Source organism: Lepisma saccharinum, chromosome 1, assembly GCF_977018435.1.
Source record: "Lepisma saccharinum chromosome 1, izLepSacc3.1, whole genome shotgun sequence".
NCBI lineage: Eukaryota > Metazoa > Arthropoda > Insecta > Zygentoma > Lepismatidae > Lepisma > Lepisma saccharinum.
In genome coordinates this window covers 197,717,587-197,732,062 of record NC_139229.1, presented here as the reverse complement: position 1 = coordinate 197,732,062, position 14,476 = coordinate 197,717,587, and the positions used below count along the sequence as shown (strand labels likewise).

The following is a 14,476-nucleotide window of genomic DNA, read 5'->3' as shown; positions in this document are numbered from 1 at the left end:
GTTACATACCAAATTTCAACTTGTTATGAATTACGATTCCCTTACTTCGTGAAAACTTTCATTGTCCGCAATTTTTCAATATGGCGGACTTAGCGTACGGGTGATCGCCGGGGACTTTTGGTATGTTGTTATTAATGCTATAAAGACGTTACATACCAAATTTCAACTTGTTATGAATTACGATTACCTTACTTCGTGAAAACTTTCATTGTCCGCAATTTTTCAATATCGCGGACTTAGCGTACGGGGGATCGCCAGGGACTTTTGGTATGTTGTTATTAATGCTATAAAGACGTTACATACCAAATTTCAGCTTGTTACGAATTAGTTCCTTCATTTTTCCTATTTTGACTGCACTACATCCCAACACGCACAAACGCCTGTACGCATTCACATAAACGTACACGAAAGCAATAGTGTTTGCGTTTTCAATGTTAAATCATTTGAGTAGTATAAAATACAATACTACCATTTCGAGAAAGTATGAACCCCCCTCATGCAGATTTGGCTACACTTAAAACAAGCTCAACATGCCCATATGAGCTTTTTGCTCAAGTGTGGAACCCCGTCTAATCCAAGATTTTTGTAAAAATGCCCTCGGGAATTTCCTGAGAAAGTATGACCCCCCTCAGATTGATTTGCCTACACTTATAAAAGGCACTTCTGTGAGATTGTTGTCCATAAACCTGTCAAAAATATGCCCCTCTTGATATTTTTTTGGCCACACCTAAAACTACGCCAAACGTATTAACACACACACACCCATATACACACACACCCACCCACACACACACTGACCTTGACCTTGAGATGACCTTGACCTTGACTATTTTTTCGATTATTTTTTCGATTATTTTTTCGAATATTTTTTCGATTATTTTTTTCGATTATTTTTTCCATTATTTTTTCGATTATTTTTTCGATTATTTTTTCGATTATTTTCTCGATTATTTTTTCGATTATTTTTCGATTATTTTTTCGATTATTTTGACCTTGACCTTGACCTTGAGATGACCTTGACCTTGACCTTGACCACACCCACCCACATACACACCCACACCCACCCACACCCACCCACATACACACCTACACCCACCCACACCCACCCACATACACACCTACACCCACCCACACCCACCCACATACACACCTACACATACCCACACCCACACACATACACACCCACACACACCCACACCCACCCACACATATTTACTTCCGGTCCACTTGTGGCCTATTTCTGCTTTATTTATATTGCATCATGTTTTGCAACAAATTATTACCTAATATTATGCTTTAGGCATGTGTTGTTTTCTGATTGGTTGGTTATGACATAAAGTGATGATGTGTTATATTCTGATTGGCTTATTGTTTCAGATATTTTCAATGCGGTCCGTGCTTAGGGTATATAAAGAGATTTTGCATTGCATATCAGCCAGTATTGTGAGAGTTGTTGAAGAGTGAGGGTGTGTTGTTGCAGTGCTGCTCATATTTTTTAAAAATATTGCAGATTTGTATAAATTGAATTACAAATCTATTTGATTTAATATACAGAATTTTTGACAACCTGTCATAGGTGTATTAAGTATAGAGTTTTGATTTGAACCCCAAGAAATTTTATATAAATACCAAAGCCAAAAATATTAACACACATACACACATACACACACACACAAAATATTCAAAACACACTGCTGAACCCAACTGATATTTTTATTAAGCATAGAATTTTGATTTGAATCCCAAGAAATTGTATATAATAAACAACAACAAAAATGCCAAATCAAAAATATTGTAATCAATGCAAAAAGAATATATCCAGCCCCAATTGGGCTAAGCATCAAAGGAATTGTAATCCAGACAAATGCAGAACTCCCACAAAAATTAGCCCTAAATGCCATAGAAAATATAATCTGGAATATTTCACATATAAACATAAAGGTACTTGTTCTGCACAGTCATCAACATTGCCCCCACAACCATCTACATCTGCTCTGAAAAGGAAGCATGAAACACCTGTTAATGCTGGACCAGCAAAGCAGCCACGCTATGAACCCATCCATAGCAGTTTTAACGGCCAATTAAGGGATCACCGGTTTGTATCAGAGCCAAGATGTGACATTAAGAATTTTTTGAAGAGTATAAATCCAGATGTGCAGGCAATTCTAAATGCACAAAATGGCTCTTATAAGCTGTCCCTCAAATTGTTTACACAATATAAGAAGCCAAATGGCACCAAATTTACACAGCCCCACATAACAGAAACTGTACCTGTATATTCAAATACAAATTCAGACAAAATAATAAGCAGTTTAATAGATCAATTGAATATTAAACACTCTGAATTTGCAGCAAAAGAATCGGGATGGAGCCTATGCGGATCTCCACACAGGCTCTATGTTAATATTTCTGAATTCAGCCCATTACAAGGATCTACATATTTGCCATTACCTGCCAATATCAAAAACAAAACAGCCGTGGTTAATATAAAAAATACCGACCAGAAATGCTTTTTGTGGTGTATTTTAGCTGATTTGTTTCCAGTTTTAAGGAATCCTGAGAGAATAAGTTATTATAAACAGCATGAACACAATTTCGATGAGGCAATGGAGGGTTTAGAATATCCAATGTCTGTTCAGAATATTGATAAATTTGAAAAAAAGGCCAGGAATATCAATGGAAAACAATTATCTATTAATGTATTTATTTGTTCTACTGGCCGTGGCAATTGCTTGATAGCACCTCTCAGAATCAGTACATTTGATGATGATTCTGCTGTTCCGATTGATCTGCTCTTAATTGAAATGGATGGCACATATCATTACACTCTGATACACAGTCTTGAAGCTTTAGTCAGAACACAACTAGACAAAACTCATAAAATATTTAAGTTGTGCAGAAGATGTTTGTCTGTATTTGATGGTCAAAAAATAATAAATGGGGTTCGGGAAGTGAATGCAGAAATTGCTAAAAACAAGTTAATTGAGCATCTGAAATACTGTGGCAATTATAAACCTGTTCATATGGTGATGCCAATACCAAGGGAAATTGCCAAATTCAAAAAGTTTGAGGCCTTGTTGGAACACCCAGCATATATAGTCTGTGATTTTGAATCAAACCTCAAACCTCTTGCATTCTGCAGCCCAGACCCTGAGGAATCTTCAATTACATCATACCAGCTACATGAACCTTCTAGTTTTTATTATGTGATTGTACAGGATGGTGTTCTTAGTAAAGAATATTTATACATGGGAGCAGATGCCATCAAAAAATTTGCACATAGAATAGAAAATGAGTGCCATGACATAGCATCTAATGTCTTATTAAAATCAAAACCTATGTTGCTTTTAACAGAGGATCAGATTGAAGATTTCAACAAAGCAGAAAAATGCCCGGTATATGATTCTGAATTTTCAGATGCAAATATCAAGGTTCATCACTATTCCCATACAGATGGTAAATTCTTAATGGCCCTATGTAATAGCTGCAATACTAAGATCCAGAGACCAAAATTTATCCCCATATTTTGCCATGGTGCATCCAATTATGATTTTCATCATTTGATCAGGTACGAGGGGTTTGACAAGCAGAATTTAAATATTTTAGCTGAAAATAATGAGAAATATATTGCCATTAGCAAAATAATTAAAGTTAATGGTGTTCCTATTCACTTAAGATTTCTTGATTCATACAGAATTTTATCAGCTCGCCTGGCCACACTGGCCACTCAATTATCTGATGATCAATTCAAAATTACATGTGCTTTGTTTCCAAATCAGGACCTGAAATTAATTAGGCGAAAGGGTGTATATCCATATGATTATGTTACAGATTTTTCTAAATTTGATGAGTGTGCTCTGCCACCACAACAAGAGTTTTACAGCAAAATCAGAGGATCTGGAATCACTGATGAAGATTATCACCATGCCCAGTTGATGTGGAACAATTTAAAATGCCAGACATTTGGTGATTATCACAGGGCATATTTAAAACTTGATGTGACCCTCTTAGCTGATATATTGCAGGCATTCAGAAAATCTTCCATGGAAAATTATAAGCTGGATCCAATGTATTTTTACAGTGCTCCGGGCCTAGCATGGTCTGCAATGTTTTTAAACACTAAAATGCAATTGGATCTGATCCAGGATCAAGATATGTATCTGTTTATGGAACAATGTATAAGAGGAGGCATGGTGCAATGTTCTCAGAGATATGCCAGAGCAAATAACAAATATATTCCTGATTATGATCCAGCACGGCCATCAAATTATATATTGTATGTGGATGCAAACAGCCTGTATGGTTATGCTATCATGAAAAAACTACCATATGCAGGGCTTGAGTGGGTTGAAAATTTCAATATTGAAGGTCTTAAAGATTTTGATGACAGTAACTATGGCCTCTTCTTAGAGGTTGATCTGACAATTCCTGATAATTTACACAACACATTTTCTGATCTGCCCCCAATGCCCGAGGTTAAGTGCTCACCTGGCTCTAAACACAAGAAATTGATGATGACTCTAGAGCCGAAACAGGATTATGTCATATATTACAAAAACCTCCAGTTCCTGATGAAACATGGTGTTCAAGTGACCAAAGTTGGAAAAGTTTTGAGGTTCAGGCACTCAAGATGGTTGAAACCATATATTGATACAAACACAGAGCTTCGAACATCTGCAATGAGCCAATTTGATAAGACCTTGTTTAAATTGATGGTCAATTCAGTGTATGGCAAAACAATTGAAAATGTCAGAAAACACATTGATGTTAAAATAATTACAAACCCCAGCCGGAGCAAAAAATTGATAGCAAAGCCCAATTTCAATTACACAAGAATTTATGATGAGAATATGGCACTTTTCAACATGAAAAAAACAAAGATTAAGTTTGATAAGCCTATTTATGTAGGGGCTGTGATATTGGAATTGGCCAAATTACACATGTTAAAATTGTATTATAATGTGTTGAAACCTTTTTATGGTGATTGTGTAAAATTGATGTACATGGACACAGATAGTTTTGTTCTTGATATTCAAACAGAAGATGTTTATAAAGATATGTCACAGCCTGAATTGTTTAAATATTTTGATACCACTGAACATTCAAAAATTAAACCCCACAACAGCAAGGTGCCTGGCAAGTTAAAAGATGAGACACTTGGTGATGTTATTGTGGCATTTGCTGGGTTAAGGGCCAAGATGTACAGTTTTGAAACATGTAGTGGTGTTGTTGCCAAAAAGGCCAAGCGCATTGGCAGAGCGACTGTGGACAAAGAGCTTGAATTTGAAGATTACAAAAATTGCCTCAAATCATGTAGCACAATCAGAACATCAGAAAATAGAATTCAGAGTGTGGATCACTTGTTGACTACAAATATTGTAAGATAAGTGGCTCTGGACCCACATGATGATAAGAGATGCATTTTATCATGTAGCATACATACTCTACCATGGGGGCATTGTGATTTGAAAAGTGGCAATCAATGCCCAATTACAGAGCATGATTTGAAATAAATAAACATGCCTATGAACTTATTTGGGTTCAAGAAACAGGCTATAATGGAGCTGCCAACACCACAACCCTCTTCTGATATGATATCTAAACTAAGTGCTTTGTTAATTATTCATCTGAACAGCATACTTACAGATGTTGATGATGAAACAGGTAAAACATTGTACATATTTAACAATAATTTAAATCATTACCAATTACCTGTAGGTGGTCAATTGCAATTTATTACAACCCCTGAGGGTGATGTCAAAATTTCAGTGGGGAGAAATATTTATAGAATTAAGCACTCAAACATGATTTCTAGCACTGTATATACTGTTTCTGCTGGTGACTGCTTATATATTGAGGTCCCTGGATCATATGACAAGCTTATACCTTTCTTTATAGAATTAAGAATTAGATATTCAATAATAAATAACCACTAAAACAAAAATGCCTAATGATATATTTGGCCATACAAGACATGAAGATCACAGTGATGAGATTCTGATGCTTGATGTCAGAGTCAAGAAATTAAGAAGTGATTTACAAGCTTTACAAACCACACTCAATGCCAGTCTTCAATTAGAAATTACAAATTTACAATCACAATGCATGGACCCTCTTCTTAAAATTGATTCTGAACTCAAATTGCTGCTTCAAAAATATACTGACTTGGCCACATTGGATAATTTTCAAAGTTTAGAAGAAGCTGTAGCAGCTCTTCAAGCCAAATTTAAGACCCAGGCCACCAACTCTGAGCAATTGAAACAACAATTGGAAGAGCAGATAAATAATGTCCAGACACAGCTCCAAACAATTGTCAAAAGCATAAAATCACAAGAAGATTTTGATCTAGTGATTTCCACTCTAAAAGAACAGATTCAATCACTCCAGATACCTAATCTGGACCCTCTGAACAATGCCATAGCCGAGGTTAAAGAAAAAATTGAGTCACTTGAAAATTTTATGAACAATTTGCCATCTTCTGATGCTTTGAGTGCAATAACTCGGAGTGTTGCCAACATCAAGCTGCAACTTGAAACATATGAAGATTTTGGAAAAATTCAAAGTACCATAACCCAATTTGAGGGTACAATAGCAGCAGTGCAAAGTGATTTGACAAATATACAAGAATCTCTAGAATCCCGCCTGCCTGGTATTGTATACACACTTGTCAGTGTCCAGGAACAGATCACAAAGCTTGAAAACCTCAACACTGAATCTGAGCTATCACATTTTCATCACTTGATCGATGATATCCAAACAAAACTTGAAATTTTACAACAATCAACACCCACTCAGGCTGATATAGCCCTGCTCGAAAATGCTATGCAAAATGTGTCTGATGCTTCTGAATTAAATAATGTGAAATTGGCACTTGAATATTTGCAGAATACTGTATCAAATCTGCCTACATCACAGGAACTTAAAAATATTAAGAGGGCAGTGAATCGCATATTGAAATCAGAAGATATCAAGAATATCCAGACAGAGATCAAACAACTTACTCAGACAGTGGCCACTCTACCAACTAATCAACATATTAATGAACTGCATGCCCTGTTTGAGGATTGAAAATTTACAGCAAATTGTAGCTAATATCAAGCAACAGCTAGGGACCATGGAATCCAATCAAGCAAATGCTCTGTCTGTTTTTGCCACCCAGCTTCAAGAGATTGTGCAACAATACAAGAAACTTGTTGTGGACATAAAGATCAAGCCAGGCCATGATGATGTTGTTAGGACCATCAATGAGCATCTTGAATCTGTAACAAGCAGATTGCTTACAGCAGAAAAAGAAATAACAGGCATAATTGAGAATCCAAACCATACAGTAATTCTTGAATTGTACAGCATCCCCAACAAAGAATATGATTCACCATTTACACCAGGTGGCAAAATATATATGCTGTCCCCTGCACAATTTTATTACCAGTTTTTTGTTGGGGGCACACTTAGACCAATCAAGATCAAATATTGGCTTCAACCACAGGCACACCACTACCCTACCTTATCAATAACAAATGCTGATAACAAAGCAAAAATCACCAGTGTAGAGTTAGAGGATTTTACAGACCCCAATACATTAGAAACAGCCTATGCTGAAGATGATGGCTCTCTGGAATTTAAAATACAAATAGGGGACAAATTATATTTAGAAAATCCTGTAGTATCAGCTGCTGGACACCCCATAGTTGCAATATTCTTGTTTTCATATTATGTCTAGACAAATTATTGTTGATGAATTACACAGACAAGTCAGACATAATTATAAGAGACTGCCAGTAGTTACAAAAGGCATAGATGATTTATGGCAGAGCGACTTGATTGAGATGGCAAGTGGACAGCTGAAAAACTTAGACAAAATCAACAAGGGCTACAAGTATCTACTCACTGTAATAGACACATTTTCAAAATTTGCCTGGGCTGTGCCACTCAAATCCAAGACTGGAAAATGTGTTACAGAAGCCTTCAGGACAATCATCAATCAGAGTTGAAGATCACCGCGCTATTTGCAAACAGATAATAGCAAAGAATTTTATAATTCTGTGTTCCAACAATTTATTAAAAGCCAGTCAATACAACATTATTTGAGTTACAGTGATCTCAAAGCCTCAATTGTAGAGAGATTCAACAAAACCCTAAAAAATCTTATGTATAGAAAATTTACACTTCAAGGTAATTATAAATGGATTAATATTCTTCCAGAACTTCTACATAAATATAACAACTCGGTCCATTCTACAATCAACAAGAAACCCTCTGAAGTAACTCCATCTGATGAGCAAAAATTGATCAGGACTGTTTATTATCCTAGATACCAACCAACAACAAGAAAGGCCAAATACAAGGTGGGTGATCAAGTAAGAATCAGCAAATATCAGCATTTATTCAAAAGAGGCTTTACAAGAAACTGGAGCACTGAATTATTTACAGTGGTTCAAATTAAACCTGGGGCCCTTAACACATATATAATAAAAGACCACCGAGGAGAAATTCTCAAAGGCAGATTCTATGAGGAAGAACTCAGCAAAACTAAACAGCCTGACACATATCTCATAGAAAAAATCATCCGCAGAAAAGGCAACAAGTTATTTGTCAAATGGCTAGGACTTCCAGAACACAGCTGGATCGATGCAGACAAAGTGATAATATGAGCACCTGGGATGTTATAAAAAGGCTGCCAGAACCTGAACAGCAGATTAAGAGAAATGGCAAGTTGCTGCCTGAAAATATTAGATGTCTTATTGTTGGGCCATCAGCTTGTGGTAAAACTACACTAATGATTGATAATTTTTTATTGGCACCCAACTGGTTAGACTGGAAAAACAGGCACTTTTATGTTTTCTCTAAGAGCTTGGAACAATTAAAATATCAACAGCTGATGAAACTATATGATGGATTGGATATTGCCACTTTTGAACCAGATGTTAAGCCACTTCATGAATGTCTCGATAATTCTGTTGTTGTGTTTGATAACATTATACTGGATAATCAAAACAAGGTTAGAAATTTCTTTATACAGGGCCGACACAAAAACATTGATTGCTTCTACCTTGCACAGACTTTTTCAAAAATACCCAAGCAGCTGATCCGAGACAACAGCAATTTTATATGTGTGTTTCATCAAGATCATACCAACCTCAAACACATACATGATGAATATGTAGGTGGGGACTTGAGCTACAATGATTTTTCCAAGTTTTGCAGTAGGTGCTGGAACCAGGACAGTTATGGGTTTGTCACAATTGATATGACAAGAAAACCCAATAGTGGCAAATACAGAAATAAAATCAACAATTTTCTAGATATTGAAACATATATAAATAACCATGAAAAGGCGAATCATTGATGATCTTAAATTAAGAGATTATCTTGTAAAAAGATTTAAGGGATGGAAATCAGAGAACCGAGGAATTTATGAACAACACAAACAAACAGAACAGCCTATTATTGATGCTATTAGTGAATTAGGTAAAAATATCAAAACTGTTACAGAGCAAAATCAAAATTTGATCACAGAGCTTGTACCTGTAGCTGCAAGGAACATATTAGATTATCCAATCACCCCACTTTCCAGTATTCATACACCTACTCCTATTGCTCCTCGAAGAATTGAAGCTACTCTGGATCCTATTGAATTGGGTCTTCTTGCTCAAAAATATTTAACCACACCTAAAGACAACAAAGATGAGGTCTTTGGCTTATATGCTGACACAGAGCGTGATGGTAGCATCATACATAGAATTGGCAATTTCAGAGTAACATTTATGGGAGATGATATAACTGTATATTCAGAATCTCATCTTGGAGAAAGAGGTGCTTTTGTTAAGTATCTTGGCACACCTGGATTGTGGGAACTGATGACTAGGAAAAGGCCTGACAGCTATACAGATCAAGACTATGAGCACTACAAAGAAATATTAATAAAATCAGATGCTCTATACCAGAACAATGATCCTACACAAAAAAGAGTCATATCTAGCAGTGGAGCAAAATACAACAATTTAATCAAGCCCATATGGTCACAGATCAAGACTGGCAGTGGAATCAAACAATACAACACCCTGCCTAAAGAATTTGTATGGGTTGATGATGTCAGGAAACTTGTAGATAGGTTGCTGGTCATAGCTGGGGAGGAAAATGCTGGCAACCACAATTTTTACAATGAAAAGGTTGGAATTATGGACATGATAAGCACCAAATTGTCTAATTTTATATTGAATGACACTAAGGGGATTGGATATCTTATAAAAATTATTAATACTATACCACCTAAATTTTGGAATATTTCTGAGGGTCGGGGGTTGGTTAATGACATTATAAACAAGCTGCCATTTGAACTACACATTCCAGGCTATCAGTATTGTGGTCCAGGCACAAAATTGGAGCATAGATTAAACAGAGGGGATCCTGGTGTTAATCCCCTAGATGCTGCTTGTAGAGACCATGACATAGCATACAACACACATTCTGATCTTGACAAGAGACATGTTGCAGACAAAAAATTAGAAGAGGCTGCATTTGGTAGATTAGTAAGCAAAGATGCTTCTTTAAGTGAAAAAATAGCAGCATTGGGAACCACCATAGCTATGAACACCAAACAAAAATTAGGGTGGGGGCTGTGAATATGTATATAATAAACCTACAATGAAGGCCAAGGGTGTTATGTATCAAATACCTTATGCAGGTCTTAAATATCTTAAAACTATTAATAGTCTTTTAACCAAAAAGCAGCGCAAGAAAAAAAGCTCTTGTATTGCCAAGGGCCATGGTATGAAATTGTTGCTTAGTACCCCCCAATTAAAAAAATTACAACAATCTAGAAAAAAATCACATGTGGGGGTTTTCATATTTACTATCCCGGCCATCTTAGCAGCACTCGGGGCTGTTGGGAGCTTTGCTGGGGATCAGCTGCCATAGCAAAAACAGTAATAGATGCCAAGAAGAAAAGGGCAGAATTAGATGAATTGAAGCGCCATAACCTGGCCATGGAGAAACAAGGCAAAGGTGTTAAGAGAGCCATGAATAAGTTTAAAAAAAACGAGAGCCGCTTACAAACCAAGATATTGAAGCTTTAATCAAGCCACTGGGCATCAAAAATTTTAGAGGTGTGTACATGTCTGATTCTTTGCCAGAGCAACCACTCAACAAAGAGTGTGGCATTGTTAATTTGGATAAGTACAAAAATCAGGGCACTCACTGGATTTGTTATCTTAAATATTTAAAAAATGAGGCATTTGTGTTTGATTCATTTGGAGGTGTTCCACCTGAAAATTTAGTACAATATCTAAAATCAGCTAATCTTTATTACAATAATGCCCGTGTTCAAAATTTCAAAGATGTTAATTGTGGACATTTGTGTTTATCTGTTCTTAGATATATGTCTCAAATAAATAAACCATCAATTGAAAATTTTCAAAAAGCCTTGTGGTATCTGAAACATCATGGGGGTATTCCATCTCACCAGCCAAAATTCAATATTGAAACTCAAATTACATGATGACATAGTGTATCCCAAAACAATAGCTCTCAGAGCATTTTATGGCATGTACTTGATCCCTAATATTACACACCACAACAACACAATTGTAGTAGGGGATCAAAAAATTGTCATCACTCCAGGGCAGTATAATCTATCCACTCTAAATGCTCAATTACCCAGAGGTATAGTTTTAACTCAAAATTCTGTCACTCACAGAGTAGAGATTGTATCTGCTACAAAAACAGTGGATCTGGGTACTATAGGAGAGCTGTTAGGCTTTGAGAACAACACAAAACTTGAACCGGCCATCAAACACACTGCTATTAATATACCTAAATTCTTAGCCATAGAGACTCTGAATATTCACTGTAATGTGGCTGAGGGTATGATCACCAAATCAAATGGCATAGGCACTCACAAACAAACTGCCATCATTGCAACATTCAAACCTAATTCTGAATTTATGGAGCCAATCATCTACACTCCATCCCCAAAATTATATTTTCCTGTGTGCCATAATAGAATAGATAACATTGAATTGATGGTCACTAATGAAAAAGAAGAATTAGTTGAATTTGCTGGAGCCACAACAACTGCTATCATAGAAATTAATATTTAAATAAAAATACATACAAGAAAAAAAAATGGAAAATATTGAGAGTTATGAGCTACAATCATTCCCTCCAAACAGGAGGACATTTGCAAATTTAAATCAACCCAACACAGAGATTGAGGTTGATCTTGATGTAGGGGATGGCTTTATACACCCCCACAGAGCAGATCTATACATCAAATTTGATGTTGTAAAGCTCGATGGAACAGATTATCCGGCAAATTCAAATATAAGATTGGTAGACAATTTTGTGCCACATCTGTTCTCTGAAATTGAGATCAGAAAGCATGGTGTTGTTATAAACAGAATAGATTATCCCGGCATTACCTCCACAGCTTTGGCCACACTAAAATTATCCAAAACCGAGGCTTCTTACTACAAAATAGGTGGATTTGAGGCTGGTGATAAAATTATATCTAAGAACCACACAGTGCTGTTCCCTATGCGCCTGTTGCCAGGATTCTTCTCAGATTACAAAGATATTATGTGGAAGGGTGGTTTAAGAATCACATTTAGAAGAGCTGCCAATGATAATAATGCTTTGATGAGGTACAGCACATTAAACTCTACAGGGGAAGCTTTGCCCAATACCCTACCTGATGAAGGCAAGTGCATTATTCAGACTATGGAGCTAAGAATCCCGGTTGTTGAATATGAAGCCAGTTATGCTCTTAAATACAAAGCAGATATAATAAAAAATCCACAGATTCCTTTACAATTTTATACATATCAATGTGTACAGAAGCTTGCCGCTGGTACTTATTATGAGTTTGATGCTACAAATTCATTCTCCAGTATACAATATGACATGCCGGATTTTGTGGTGGTAATGTTTCAAACTAAAAGACACAATAATCAGGAAAAAAATTCAAGTAAATTTGATAGCTGCAACATCAAGAACATATATCTTAAAAATGGCAGAAATGAGGTCTTTCCTAGAGAAAATTATAATTTAGACATGTCCAAGGATGATTTCCTTAAATTATATGAAGCATTTACAGCATACAAAAGGGTCACTACTGGCAATACTGACATGTATTACACACCAGATGAATTCAAAGCACAGAGACCCATGTTTGTCATCAACACTTCAAAAAGGAAACAAGTTGTGGTTAATGACAGGACAAACATTAAAATTATCTGTGAATTCCACGATACACTCCCTGATGACACTATATGTAGTGTTATTCTCATAGGTGAAAAATCATATGTTTATGATGTAAGAAATGAGAGAGTCACAGAGCAATTCTAGAAAAATTACATTATCTTAATACTAGATATACAAGTTGAGCCTGGTGCCCAATTGAACTTAAACCGGAAGTAAATATGTGTGTGTGTGTGGGTGGGTGTGTGTGTATATGGGTGTGTGTGTGTTAATACGTTTGGCGTAGTTTTAGGTGTGGCCAAAAAAAATATCAAGAGGGGCATATTTTTGACAGGTTTATGGACAACAATCTCACAGAAGTGCCTTTTATAAGTGTAGGCAAATCAATCTGAGGGGGGTCATACTTTCTCAGGAAATTCCCGAGGGCATTTTTACAAAAATCTTGGATTAGACGGGGTTCCACACTTGAGCAAAAAGCTCATATGGGCATGTTGAGCTTGTTTTAAGTGTAGCCAAATCTGCATGAGGGGGGTTCATACTTTCTCGAAATGGTAGTATTGTATTTTATACTACTCATTTGCCACACACTGTTTTTGTATAAACGATTTTTTTGTTACTTCCAAAATTTTGAACACACTATCGAAATAGTATAAATTAGATATTTTTTTCCTTCCTTCAAATCCGTGCTAAAGAGAGTATAATATGTGACTTTAATAAATGTCAGAGTACATCAACTATGTAATGTTTTAACCTAGAATTCTATCGGGTAAATTGGCATTGTAATCAAGGGGTCCCGGGTACGACACCCGGTGGAGGCACACAGTGGTTCACATTCCACTTTCAACTGTAGGTTCAGTCCCGATTTGCCTTTCTGTGCATAAAGTGGACTTAATACACCAAATCAATAAATCAATCCATCGGGTAAATTGGGTAATAGAGTTTTTAAGCCTGTTTCCTGAAAATGATTAAAATATCAAATACGTTTTTCTGCTCTACAAGTACCTCGATAAAATACGATATCTTGATTATTATTATTATTATTATTATTATTAAAGTAGGGTTACAATTAAGCTTACAATTTTTTTTACATTGATTCTGAACTAAAAAAACAGCTTTTTGCCCTACATGAATTAATATACAGTTATGCTATTTGTTTATAAGTATACATAAAATGGAATATTATAAATTTATATAATTGAAAAATATAAGATATAGAATATAATAAACATTTTTGCAGCTACGTTATATGAAGGAGGCAATGAGGTAGATGAGGCACAGT

At 35.9% G+C, this 14,476-nt stretch overlaps 1 protein-coding gene across 1 annotated transcript in view; it reads right to left on the bottom strand.

Annotated features, from left to right (window-relative positions):
• LOC145991142 (uncharacterized) overlaps positions 1-14,476 on the bottom strand; it is a 127,975-nt gene that overhangs the window by 100,311 nt on the left and 13,188 nt on the right. The gene's annotated exons all lie outside the window — the stretch shown is intronic.